Source organism: Natator depressus, chromosome 9 (genome assembly GCF_965152275.1).
Source record: "Natator depressus isolate rNatDep1 chromosome 9, rNatDep2.hap1, whole genome shotgun sequence".
In the NCBI taxonomy this organism is placed as follows: domain Eukaryota; kingdom Metazoa; phylum Chordata; order Testudines; family Cheloniidae; genus Natator; species Natator depressus.
In genome coordinates this window covers 32,214,850-32,229,744 of record NC_134242.1, presented here as the reverse complement: position 1 = coordinate 32,229,744, position 14,895 = coordinate 32,214,850, and the positions used below count along the sequence as shown (strand labels likewise).

Below are 14,895 nucleotides of genomic sequence, written 5' to 3'. Positions count from 1 at the left end.
TCCAGTCCCTCCAACCCCACTGGGGCACCGACTAGCTCTGGCATCCAGAAGCAGGAGAGAACAGAGTGCAATAGGCGCCTTCCCAGAACTGGTTCCCACCATCCGGGGCAAGCTCCACCTGATCCTGGTATCCCACTCCCTGGCACTCCACTAGTCCCTGGAATCCCGGCACCGTATGGAAACAGGAGTGGGTACCGCTTCACCATGGTAGCTGGGAGAGGAATCCTCTTCAGGGTACGAAGGGGAACCCTATATACTGCCGAAAGCCCACCATCGGTATCCAGCCTACTTCCCACTGAGCTTCACTGCTGGTCCTCCGACAGGCCCCTGGCCAGCGGGTCACTGGCTGATGCAGTGGCGCTACTGGAATGCCCCAGGTTTTCCCTAGGTACTGGGGCCTGCCTCCCACTGCTCCTACTCGGTGGCCTCCAAGAGACGGGCCACCACTTCTTCCTGCTCAGCACCGGATCCAGACTCCAATACTAAAGTCCAGGAGATGCCTCAAGGGGACATAGTCGAGACAGAGGAAGGAGCTCCTCCTCCAGTGCAAGCCTCCTCCTCCCCAAATGAGGCCGTTGCAGATCCCAGAAGTTTACTTCCCCAGGATGATTTCAGGGCCCATCAGGACCTCCTGCAGTGGGTTGCTTCAAACCTGGGCTTGGAGATTGAGGAGCTCAGAGACATTGCACAGCCTTATTGATGTCCTAACTGTAGCAGCTCCATCCAAGGTGGCCTTACCCATCAATGAGGCGGTGATGAGACCAGTCAAGGGCCTATCGCAAACTCCTTCTTCTCTGGCCCCCACTTCAAAGAGGGCAGAGAAAAAGTATTATAGACCAGCAAGTGGGTTTGATTACCTGTACTCGCACCGTCCCTCCTGGGGTCCCTGGTGGTGTCTGCAGCTATCGAAAGGGACAGACAGGGCCAGTCAAGTGCTAGCCCGAAACAAAAAAACGCTAAGAAATTGGATCTTTACAGAAGAAAGGTTTATTTTCTGGGTAGCCTTCAACTACATATTGCCGATCGGCAAGCTTTGCTGGGGAGGGATGATTTTAATCTATAGGACTTCCTGAATAAATTGAAAGACTCCCTGCCTCAGGAGTTGAGACAGGAGTTTGCAGCCCTCCTCGAAGAGAGTAAGAACATGGCCAGACCTCTCTCTAGGTAGTTCTGGTTGCTGCTGACTTGGCGGCCTGGACAATGGCCTCTGTGATCATCATGAGTCTCTGTTCCTGGCTCCAGTCCTCCAGCCTTCCCCAAGAGGTCCAACAGTCAATCCAGAACCTCCCATTTGAAGGCTCCTCCCTTTTCTTGGCGCAGATGGACACACGACTTCACGAACTGAAGGACTCAAGGGCCACCCTACGATCCTTCAGCCTGTATGCTCTGTCTGCCTCCAGAAAACACTTCAGGCCCCAGCAGCCTCCTCAGTTCTCGGGACCTCCAAGACTTGAGCCCTACAAAAGAAAAGAGAGAGGTTATAAATGGCGCCAACCACTCCCATCCACCTCAGCCTCCCAGTCGGGGCCTCAGAGATACTCCTGTGGACCCAAGAAGGCCTTTTGAAGATGCAGCCAAGGGTGCTGTACCAGTTGCTGTTTCAGATCTGCCCCCCCCCCCTTTCATTTTTGGACCATCTGTTCTTCTTCAGCTTGGCTTGGGCATCCATAACATCGGACCAATGGGTCTTGAGTACAGTGACAATCAGATATACCCTTCAGTATTTATCCACCCCCCCCTCCAACCCCCATCTCTGTCCCTCTTCAGAGACCCTTCACACGAGCAGCTCCTTGTCCAGGAGGTGCAATCCCTCCTATGTATGGGATTGTGGAGGAAGTTTCTTAGGATTGAGGTGGAAGGGGTTATAGTCCCAATATTTCTTAATCTCAAAGGCAAAAGGGGGGCTCCAGACCATCCTTGATCTATGTCGCCTCAACAGATATCTTAAGAAACTGAGATTCCGCATAGTCTCCCTGGCTTCCATCATTCCATCCTTGGACCCAGGAGGCTGGTACGCTGCCCCCAACCTACAGAACATAAGAATGGCCATACTGGGTCAGACCAAAGGTCCATCCAGCCCAGTATCCTGTCTATCGACAGTGGCCAATGCCAGGTGCCCCAGAGGGAGTGAACCTAACAGGTACTGATCTAGTGATCTCTCTCCTGCCATCCATATTCACCCTCTGACAAACAGAGGCTAGGGACACACCATTCCTTACCCATCCTGGCTAATAGCCGTTAATGGACTTAACCTCCATGAATTTATCCAGTTCTCTTTTAAACCTTGTTATAGTCCTTGTCTTCACAACCTCCTCAGACAAGGAGTTCCACAGGTTGACTGTGCGCTGAGTGAAGAAGCACTTCCTTTTATTTGTTTTAAACCTGCTGCCCATTAATTTCCTTTGGTGGCCCCTAGTTCTTATATTATGGGAACAAGTAAATAACTTTTCCTTATTCACTTTCTCCACACCACTCATGATTTTATATACCTCTATCATATACCCCCTTAGTCTCCTCTCTTCCAAGCTGAAAAGTCCTAGCTTTTTTAATCTCTCCTCAAATGAGACCCGTTCCAAACCCCTAATCATTTTAGTTGCCCTTTTCTAATGCCAGTATATCTTTTTTGAGATGAGGGGACCACATCTGTACGCAGTATTCAAGATGTGGGTGTACCATGGACTTATTATAAGGGCAATAAGATATTCTCCGTCTTATTCCTAACATCCAGTTTGCTTTTTTGGCTGCCGCTGCACACTGCATGGACATCTTCAGGGAACTATCCACGATGACTCCAAGATCTTTCTCCTGATTAGTTGTAGCTAAATTAGGCCCCATCATATTTATGTATAGTTGTGGTTATTTTTTCCAATGGGCATTACTTTACATTTATCCACATTAAATTTCATTTGCCATTTGTTGCCCAATCACTTAGTTTTACGAGATCTTTTTGAAGTTCTTCACAGTCTGCTTTGGTCCTAACTATCTTAAGCAGTTTAGTATCATCTGCAAACTTTGCCACCTCACTGTTTACCCCTTTCTCCAGATCATTTATAAATAAGTTGAATAGGATTGGTCCTAGGACTGACCCTTGGGGAACACCACTAGTTACCCCTCTCCATTCTGAAAATTTACCATTTATTCCTACCCTTTGTTCCCTGTCTTTTAACCAGTTCTCAATCCATGAAAGGATCTTCCCTCTTATCCCACGACAACTTAATTTATGTAAGAGCCTTTGGTGAGGGACCTTGTCAAAGGCTTTCTGGAAATCTAAGGTACACTATGTCCACTGGATCCCCCTTGTCCACATGTTTGTTGACCCCGTCAAAGAACTCTAATAGATTAGTAAGACACGATTTCCCTTTACAGAAACCATGCTGACTTTTGCGCAACAATTTTTGTTCTTCTATGTGTCTGACAATTTTATTCTTTACTATTGATACATGATACAAAATAGAAATGTGAAAGTATGTATCTTCCATGGTCACAGAAGATTTCTCAGATTTGTAGTGGGTCATTGCCAGTATCAATTCCCTGCCCTTTCCTTTGGCCTATCAGCAGCCCCAAGGGTTTTTACGAAGTGTATGGTGATTGTAGCAGCCTTCCTCAGGCAGCAACATGTTCAGGTCTACCCATACCTTGATGACAAGCTGATCAAAGTTCGGTCACAGGCTCAAGTGCAAGACAGCATCAGCCTGGCCCGAACCATCTGTACGGTGCTGAGCCTGCTGATATATGAGCAGAAGTCAACTCTCATCCTGGTTCAGAGAATAAAATTTATTGGGGCAGTGCTCGACTCAACCCAAGCCAGGGCCCGCTTCCAGACCATGGCAAACCTGATATCCAAGGCCCACCCAATCACAACAGCTTGAGGGTGCCTCAGGCTGCTAGGTCACATGGCAGCTTGCACTTACATGGTTCATCAGACCTCGTGTGGGAAGTGCACCTCAACAATCTCAGGACTCGGGGCCTCTAATCCTGGGAAGAACTCTCCCCCCACATAAACATCAGGGAGCTCAGGGCGGTAGGCCTGGTTTGACAAGTTTTCCTTCCCCAGGTCTCAGGCCAGGTGGTTCAAGTCCTGACAGACAATACAGCGGCCATGATCTATATCAACAAACAAGGAGGGGCCTGATCCTCTGGCCTGTGTCAGGAGGCCGTTGGTCTATGGGACTTCTCTGTGAGACACTCCATGTCAAGGCATCTCACCTCCTGGGAGCCTGGAACATGTTGGTGGATTACCTCAGCCGGTCCCTCTCCTCTCACCACGAGTGGTCTCTTCACCTAGAGGTCGTCAGTGTCATCCTCCAGAAGTGGGGGCCTCCCCAGGTGGACCTGTTTGCCACCAGGCAGTACAGAAAATGCCATCAGCTCTGTTTCCTGCACGGGCACAGTATGGGCTCCCTCTCCGATGCTTCCTGCTATTGTGGGCAGACCACCTACTGTACGCCTTTTCACCGATTCCCCTTGGTTCACAAGGTTCTTCTAAAAATCAAACGGGACAAATCAAGAGTTATCCTGATAGCACCAGTATGGCCACACCAACTTTGGTTTAGCACACTTCTGGACCTCTCAGTGGCACCTCCACTCTCGCTTAACACAAACCTCGCCTCCCTGCAACTAACTGCATGGCTGAACCCTGAAGAACAGGCGTGCTCGGAACAGGTTAGACAAGTCTTACTAGATAGAAGAAAGCCTTCCACCAGGAACACGTACTTGGTGAAGTGGAAATCTTTTACTTTTTGGGCCTCCAAATGGGATCTCTCTCCATCTCGATCTTCTCTTCAATCTCTCTTAGACTATTTGCTCCACCTGAAGCGGCAGGGGCTGGCACTCTTATCTATTAAAGTTCGTCAGCTTTCCACCCCCCCAGTGAATGGCAGATGAGTGTTCTTTTACAAAATGACGGTCCGGTTTCTCAAAGGGTTGGAAAGACTCTATCCTCAGGTTCACAAACCAGTCCCCCCATGGAACTTAAACCGGGTCCTGCTGAGGCTTACAGCCCTCCCACCCCCTTTCGAGCTGTTAGCATCCTGCTCCCTACTACTTCTCTCCTGGGAGGGCACCTTCCTGGTGGCAATCACTTTGGCCAGAAGTGTCTCAGAGATCAAGGCCCTTATGTCAGAACCACCTTACAAAGTGTTCTTCAAGGACAAGGTCCAACTGTGCCCTCATCTAGCCTTTATGCCAAAGGTGGTATCACAATTCCACAACAACCAGGTGATTTTTCTACTTGTCTTCCCAAAAGCTCACAAAAGCTCAGAGGAACAATGGCTTCATACATTGGACGTTAGGCAAGCCCTCGTTTTGTATATTGAGAGAACTAAGCCCTTCCGCAAATTCATGCAACTCTTTGTGGCAATAGCAGAAAGAATGAGAGGGCTATCTATGTCAATCCAAAGAATCTCGTCCTGGATAACTGCCTGCATTCAGGCTTGCTACAAACAGGTGAATGTCCCACCTCCAGCCATCAGCTGCTCATTCCACAGGAGCCCAGGCTTTGTCAGCAATTTTCCTTGCGCAGGTACCAATCCAGGACATCTGCAGAGCCGCTACTTGGTTGTCGGTTCATACCTTCACATCCCACTACACCATCACCCATAGGCCCAGGATGATGCCAGTTTTGGGAGAGCAGTGTTGCAGTCAGCACATCCATAAACTCCAAGCCCATCTCCTGGGATATTGCTTGTGAGTCATGGAATGGATATGAGCAAGCACTCGAAGAAAAAACTATTACTAACCTTTTGTAACTATTGTTCTTTGAGATGTGTTACTCATGTCCATTCCATGACCCACTCTCCTACCCCTCTGTTGGAGTTACCAGCAAGAAGGAACTGAGAAGGTGTGAGGCTAGCAGGGTCCCTTATACCAGCATGTACGTATGCCAGCAGTGTCCCTTATATGGTTCCAGAGGGCACTAGAGCTGGCCCAATGGATACGCCAAGGGAAAAATCTCCCGCACCAGTACACGCAGCACATACACAGCTAGGATAGAATGGACATGAGCAACACATCTCAAAGAACAATAATTATGAAATGTTAGTAACTGTTTTTTTCCCTTGTCAGCGCACAGTTCCCGCTCTGTCTTTTACTGTTCATACTGCTCTTCAGCACTTGCTGAACTGGTAATTAAATTACTTATATTTCATGAAAAGTTTGCAATTAAAATTGTTAAACGAAGGTCATTCAGATGTTATAGTTAAAGCATTAAGGGCGTGATTTTCAACCTCTACTCCACTTCAACATTGACAGTTTATTTAGACAAATCACTACTTGATATGTGGCAGGTAATATCAATAGTACATACCTGAATCAGGTACCTAGACATCTAAATAGCATAAATTGTACCTGTAAAAAAATTTCCCAGCTCTTGTGCCCAAAGTGGAGGCCAGATCTTAAGGAATTTAGTTAATTTTACACCTCATATTATCAGAGGAGTCTATAATTTAAATAACATGATTTTATAATATGAGATACCAGATTGCCCATCATTATAAATCATATTAAATGTAATTGTCAGAAAAACTAATAATTTATTACACCTGAAAAGGTGCATGTTTGTTCTCTAGTTTCTAGTACGCTGTACATTCCATTTCTAAATGCACCAAAGTAATGGGGCTTGCACCACATCCCTGGGGGCTATTCTGTGATCTCACCTTGGGTCATCACAAACCTGGGCTGGTCATTACATTCACAACACCCAGCACCTTGATTGTTATTACTTAAACACAACTCCTAGGAATCAAATGTTACAACAACATAACTGTAAGACTTTTTTTTGTTTAAGGAAAGATCCAATTCTTTAATGGGGCATTCTGATTTTCTTATACACTGGCCATGCAATAAATAGCATTGCCTATACATCACCATGGATAACTTGGTTCATTTACTTCCAGATGAGTGTTTTGTACACCTGCACACAGTGCCATGATGATAGTACCATCAGCCCTTGCTATTAGTGGCACAAATGTTTAGATTAAGATTCAGGATAAAGCAAAAGCTGAATAAAACACTTTAACGGAATAATCATTTGACTCACCCCGGATTTCAAAAAAATCAACCCCCCCCCCAAAAAAAACAAAAAACCAACCAAACAAAAACCAGTGAACAAATGTAAGGGTGAAGTTAGCAGAATACTTTACTGCTCCTTAAAGCAGTTTACAAATGCAGATGTACTAAGGTAGAGACAAGCTAAAAGAGAAGCAATGCATATGTTATATCAAATCACCTTGTTTTCAATATGAAGTAAACCTGGTTTTTTGCTTGTTTGTAAATAACATAACTTTTAATGTTTTTTTTCTTTCAATGATCAACATACCATATCCAAATAGTGGGTTAAATTCAACAGTTTTTCTTAACTAATGATATGGGTAAAAGGCATTAATAGACTTCAGCAATAAATAATTATGTTAATGAGTGAGTAGTGGAAAATGACAGCTGGAGTTGCATGGATACAGCATGTCCTAGGTCACCTTTGGATGACAGTTGCAACATAGGACAGCTAGTCTCAGTGGTAGTAAGTAGTTCATCATCATTGTTCCCTTTATGCCTCTGGCGTTTAGGGCAGTGACGAAGCTCCTCCACTCCTGTCTCTTTCTGGCAAGTCTTTCAATGTCCCCCGCTGTACCCCAGGTTTTTCAGCCTAGCTTCCACAGCTCTTTGCCATGTTGTTTTCAGGTGGCCTCGTTTTTGCTTGCCTTCAGGTGTCCATCTTATTGTAGTAGTAAGTGGTTGGAGCCCTTTAAATAATGTGAAGGAGGAACAAATGGGTATTAAATAGGGCCCAATGAGCATGGGTATGTAGCCTCTTGGGCAGCAGAAACACAGGCACCTGACCCGTAGAGCTGAACAACATTAAGGACAAGGGGCTCAACCTACACAAATCACACTTGCACTGTAGGCGGCTGAATAGACACCCCAGCTTTTAATGAAGATTGTTGCTTGTAATACTGGACTTGCACAACGGAGTGATTGTTCAAACCTCTGTCCCCTTATCTTACATGTGGGGTTGAAACAAAGTTTAATGAATAATAAACCTACAGTTGTGTTCTTTCTTCTGCTGCCACAGATGTTTGGTGTTTGTTCCTCTTTCTAGATGAAATGCATGAAATTAAGTGCCTCCCCCCCCCCCCCCAAGAAAAAGCCTAGATAGTTATTTGAATGCTTCTCTTTACCAGTGATATGAACATAAAGAAGCTTGTACTGGAGTACAGCTGACATTGCTTTATAACATTCTTACAAAAGACATAAAAGATCTGTGCAAGGAAAAATTGAAAACAGCATGAGTTTGCACCATGCTGCCTTAATGGGAAAATTAGGCTGAGGAATCCTTTACCAAAAGCATTTGGAATCTTTTACTGGGCTCACTTCACAACTGGTTTGTTCCAGTCTTTTGAAAGAGAAGGTGGGGAAGTGAAGAAAAGAGTTATGTTTAATCATTTCCTTAATGTTTCTGTTGGTTTCAGAGGGAGAAGGTGAAAATTAGCACAAGGAAATACAAATTGTTTTAAATTGAGAACTTCTCCCTTTTTACTCAGAACAACGAGGAGAGGAAAATATTGGTAGGAGAGAGGTTACAGAGAAACAAGTTTTAGCTATGAGCTTGCTTAAAGATAATACAACAAAACCCTCCTGAAGCCCTCACTTAGCAATTTATCTGTTCTTGGAATAGTGAAGGCGGCAGAAGGGAAGGATTGCTGGGGATTAGTTTAAATGAACAGATGTGAGTAATTTTGTGATGTCATCTTTAGAATTATGTTTGACTCAAAACCACAGAGGAGGCAATCATTGTAGTTGTGAGTCTAAAGACCATGAGCTTGTGGGCATAGCCTTTCTTCATTTAAACACAGCTCTGCCCACAGGAGCCCCACATTACATAGTCTTTTGGGGCTAAGGATGCTACTAAGTCCATCCACGAAGGCATCCCTCCAACTGCAAGCTGGCCTTAAGAACATGGCAAATTATGAGAGAATCTTTCCTGGTTGTGGTCTACACTAGAGTTTGGATTTGTTTCACAGGGGTGAACTCCCAATCCTGCAAGTTTTTCATGTTTAACAGGTGGTAGACTTGAGCGAGAAAACTACTGAACCATGGGTAGTTCAGGTAACTTAGGAAAACAAGTCTGGTGAAAGTGCATCTGAGAAGTTAGTTAGTCCAGGACACATCAATACCAGAAAAAGGGGAAGGACTTCAGAGAACAACAACAGAAATTAACTTATTAGACCAAATTAAAAACAATATTTATTACTAAGGTATTAATCTGCTAACTGTGAGTGCGGAGGTGGGTTGTGTGGATATGGTAACGGTCTGCAGATATTTGAAAGATATAGATGATAGAGGAATTATTTAACATGGAACATAGGCAGAATGTGGAGTGGTGAGCTGTAACTAATAGAGGGAGATTAGGATGAATATCAGGAAAATCTTCATGACAGGAAGATGTATAAGACTGTTGAACAGGAAGCCACATCACCTGACATTTAAATCTAGACTGAACAAAACCATAGTAAATTTACAACGGTATAATCATATATTAGCAGGGAAATTAATTAGCTTATCCTGGGGGATGTTTCTAGCTCTAGGTTAGGTGAGTTTTTTGATGAACTACATAAGAAAACAGTCTCCTAATATACCTTTTGTCATAACCATACAGCTAAGGGTAGCCTAGAATTTCTCCTTACCTGTAAAGGTTAAGAAGCTCAAATAACCTGGTTGGCACCCGACCAAGGGGACCAATGGGGAAAGAAGATACTTTCAAATCTTGGGGGGGAGGCTTTGTGGTGTGTTCTCTGGGGAAAGCAGAGAAGCATCAAGTCAAAAAAACTCCTTCTCCTATATAAACCATCCTGTACAAGTCTCTGATATTACAAAAAGAGTAAGTAAATAAGGCAAGGCGCATTAGATTACCTTTTGTTTTCAACTTGTGAATTTTCCCTTTGCTAGAGGGAGGTTTATCCTGTTTTTTTTGTAACTTTAAAGTTTTGCCTAGAGGGGAATCCTCTGTGGTTTGAATCTGATTACCCTGTAAAGTATTTACCATCCTGATTTTATAGAGGTGATTCTTTTACCTTTTCTTTAAATAAAATCCTCTTTTAAAAACCTGACTGATTTTTTCCATTGTTCCAAGACCCAGGGGTTTGGGTCGTTGATCATTTTGTAACCAATTGGTTAGGATATTATTCTCAAGCCTCCCCAGGAAAGGGGTGTAAGGGCTTGGGGGGATTGCTGGGGGAAGAGGAACTCGAAGTGGTCCTTTCCCCTGGTTCTTTGTTAAATCACTTGGTGGTGGCAGCGTTACTTAAACCCAAGGTACAAGGGAGAATTTGTGCCTGGGGAGTTTTTAACCTAAGCTGGTAGAAATAAGCTTAGGTGGTCTTTCATGTGGGTCCCCATGTCTGTACCCTAAAGTTCAGAGTGGGGAGGGAACCCTGACACCTTTATAAATTGAATTGACACAATGTAAAGAGATTCTACAAAACCATTTTCTTTCACTGGATGTCACATTAGGTTCCTCTGAGCTGAAGACTATCCACCAGGCTACAATTAGTGAAGTTAAAATATTTATTTTCAAAACATCAGATTAACTTGATTCTTTTTTCCCTGGAGTGTACACTGTAAGGTGGCTTTTTTGAAATGGAGAGCACATGCTATGAACATTAAATTTGAGCAGCTTTCCTCTTCAACAATGTTTTGCTTAAAAACAAGATCAACCCCAGTTGTCTTTAAATTCTTTTATTCTGTTCTTCTACAGTTCAGCTTTACTTCTTAAGTTATAAACAGCTGGATACTGTTTTTCTCCAACATGTGCATGCTTTTCACTTCAATCAGATGTGTTTATTCCCCTCCTCCCCCGCAATTTTGTGGAGTACAGTTCCCCCTTGCAGCATTTTCAGTAAATGTGGGATCAGTTGAGTATACAGAAATAACTTCTTCTATAAAATTTCCATAAAAAAATAGCAGATATTTATTTACAAAGTGTGAAAGACTGCAAAGTAATAATTCCTTATTAGATCCAATACACTGTATGCTAATACCAATGTTCTCATTAGGAAAGTAAAACTTTATGTACTTTGTATTTCTGTCTGCCAGTGTTTAAAGGATATATAATATCACATTATTTTTACGCTACTAATAGTCATATACAATGTGGTAGTAAAAATTAACATTACTTGATCAGAACAAACAAATCAAGATAGCTTAATAGCAGCCTTTGCCAAAACAAAATAATAGGGTTATAATTAAAAGATACCCAGCAAGAAAGAAACTCATGGAATATTAAAAATCTGCATCAAATTGTTTGAAGTAAGTTGCCCAGAAAGCCTGTAATGTGTTAGATGGCAGTTTACTTTGGGAAAATCTTTAGGCTATGTCTACACTACAGCAGCGCAGCACAGCATAGCTATGTCACTGTAGCACAGACATTTGCTAGAGACAGATGGGGTTTTTCCATCACTATAGTAAATCCACCTTTTTAGAGGTGGTAGCTAGATTGATGGAACAATTCTGCCGTCTACCTACCTGCATCTACAGGGGGGGTTAGGTCAACCTAACCTGTTGCTCAGGGCAAGAAATTTTTCACAGCCTTGTGCAAGGTAGCTAGGTTGACCTAAGTTTTAGATGTAGACAAGCTCTTAGTAATAAGGCTTTAGCAGTGCAGGAAAGGGGAGATGTAAAAATGCTTTTATTTAATGCACAAACATTTTGACAGAAAAACAGTAAGTTATTTTATGCCAGTAAATACTTTAGGGGAAAGACCATAAGGTTATTGGATTCAGTAAGAGAACAGAATGAATCAAACCCTCAATTGATCACCATAAAGCAAAGATCAGCAATTTCCACTCATTCTATAGTGGAAATACTAGAAATAATTAAATCCTATACAATTTACAGCAGCACCAATTAGAGCCACTATAGCTAAAGTTGTCTCAGGGCTTCCATTTTTCAGGAGTTCACAAACCTTTCTTTAAGTTTGGTCTGAGTTGAAACTTGGCATAAAACATCCAAGCCCATGACTGAGACGACTCTTCTGTTAACTTAAATAGGTAGAAAAGTGGTTAAAACAATTAATGGGCTTTTAAGTGGTTTCAGCACTTCAAACACAAAAAGGAAAGGTTTTAAAAAGTTAACTCCATGCAGAATTTAGTCCATATTGTGGATAAATACTTCAATTATTATCTTTAGAAAATTACAATTGTTGTTACACTCATTCATGCTGTAATGGCTCCATAATATAGGTTGATATACATAAGACTGTTGCCCAGTATTATTCTGCTTTAAGAGAGCAATGATCTATTGCTAGATCCCACTGTTCAGAAGTGCCTACGTACATCTACTGACTTTAAACTGTGTCCTGGCTTGTTCTGTTGTCATATCTCACAATGACATACAGAAGACCCAAAGAAAAATATCCAGCTTGGTGTCTTGCTCCTGGGATAATTATTGCACTCAGGTCCCAGGTTGAGCTTTGAACAGGTATTTTTACAGGTATGTAATGAGCAGCACCACTGGAAGCAGGAATAATCTTTCACAGTAAGAATTTTGGGTGCTATAAGGGTTATAAAATATATATACAAATTGGCTAAATTACGAGCCTATTTGAAGTGTTCCGTGTAAAATGGATGTGCCAGTGCATCAGAGACAGGGGAAGTGCACAGAATTTGTTTTTGCCCAGAAGGTGCTTTTGTGAGGAAAAGTCTCTTATCACCATATTACCTGAAAAACAAACCCAAAGCTGCTATTAACCCTTACCATTACGTTAAAGGTTAATAAACCCAAACAAAAAATTCAGATTTCAGGCTAATACAGTGATTTCAAGGGCATAACACAGAGTATCTTCTATATAATATTTGGTGCATGGACAGACTGTCAACCCAGAGTTCAATTAATATTTAATGCTGAATTTTCTTGCTTTTGTACATTTCATGGTCCTTCAAAATGTTAATCACATGGGATAAAAACCAGCTTTAATCAATCAAATATACATTCTATTAAAGGTTGACAGGCACCAAATTTAGATTTTACAAAAACCAAGATCAACTGAAATGTTCCCATGAATTTGTTTTTAAATGCTAGCGAACACAGATTTTTTTATTTTGACTTGAACATTCCCTGGCAGCATTTGCAGCCTAGCCATTACAGCTATTCTAGTGCATGAGAGCCAGAACATGACAAGGGTTAATTTCTGAATTTCACTCAGCCTGCGTAATGATAATAGACTAAATATTAGGGCTGTCAAGCGATTAAAAAAATTAATCGCACTGTTAAACAACAATAGAATACCATTTATTTTAAATATTTTGGATGTTTACTACATTTTCAAATATATTAATTTCAGTTACAACACAGAATACAAAGTGTACAGTACTCACTTTATATTTATTTTTGATTACAAATATTTGCAATGTAAAAAACAAAATATTTTTCATTTCACCTCATACAAGTACTGTAGTGTAATCTCTTTGTTGTGAAAGTTTTACTTACAAATATAGAATTATGTACAAAAATACTGCATTCAGGAATAAAGCAATGTAAAACTTTAGAGCCTACAAGTCCACTCAGTCCTACTTCTTGGTCAGACAATCACTCAGGCAAACAAGGTTGGTTACAAATTGCAGGAGATAATGCTGCCTGCTTCTTGTTTACAATGTCACCTGAAAGTGAGAATAGGCATTTGCATGGCACTGTTGTAGCTGGCGTTGCAAGATATTTACATACCAGATGCGCTAAAAATTCATATGTCCCTTCATGCTTCAACCAGTATTCCAGAGGACATGCATCCGTGCTGCCGACAGGTTCTGCTTGATAACGATCGAAAGCAGAGCGGACCGATGCATGTTCATTTTCATCATCTGAGTCAGATGCCACCAGCAGAAGGTTGCTTTTCTTTTTTGGTGATTGGGTTCTATAGTTTCCGCATCAGAGTGCTGCTCTTTTAAGACTTCTAAAAGCATGCTTCACACCTCGTCCCTCTCAGATTTTGGACAGCACTTCAGATTCTTACACCTTGGGTCGAGTGCTGTAGCTATTTTTAGAAATCTCACATCAGTACCTTCTTTGTGTTTTGTCATATCTGCGTGAAAATGGTTCTTAAAATGAACATGTCCTAGGTCATCATCCGAGACTGCTATAATATGAAATATATGCAGAATGCGGGTAAAACAGAGCGGGAGACATACAGTTCTCCCCCCAAGGAGTACAGTAACAAATTTAATTGATGCATTATTTTTTTAACAAGCATCATCAGCATGAAAGCATGTCCTCTGGAATGATGGCTGAAGCATGAAGGGACATACGAATGTTTAGCATATCTGGCATGTAAATATCTTGCAACGCCAGCTACAAATGTGAATGCCTGTTCTCGCTTTCACGTGACGTTGTAAATAAGAAGCAGGCAGCAGTATCTCCCATCAATGTAAGCAAACTTGTTTGTCTTAGCGATTGGCAGAATAAGAAGTAGGACTGAGTGGACTTGTGGGCTCTAATGTTTTACACTGTTTTGTTTTTGAGTGCAGTTATGTAACCAAAAAAAAAAAAATCTGCATTTGTTAGTTACACTTTCATGATAAAGAGACTGCACTTTAGTACTTGTATGAGGTGAATTGAAAAATACTATTTCTTTTATCATTTTTACTGTGTATATATTTGTAATCAAAATCGATATTCAAAATGTAAAAAAAAAATTCAAACATTTAATAAATTTCAATTGGTATTCTGTTGTTACAAGTGTGATTAATTGCAATTAATTGTTTTAATCACGATTAATTTTTTGAGTTAATTGTGTGAGTTAACTGCAATTAATTAACAACCCTACTAAATATCATTACTAAAGAGTAATTTAAATTTTAAAATTCTGCTATTAACTATGCAGATAAGGGAATTTATTCTAAACAACTGTTTTCA

At 41.8% G+C, this 14,895-nt stretch overlaps 1 long non-coding RNA gene across 2 annotated transcripts in view; it reads left to right on the top strand.

Annotated features, from left to right (window-relative positions):
- LOC141993968 (uncharacterized) overlaps window positions 1-14,895 on the top strand; it is a 125,313-nt gene that overhangs the window by 8,825 nt on the left and 101,593 nt on the right. The window lies entirely within an intron of this gene.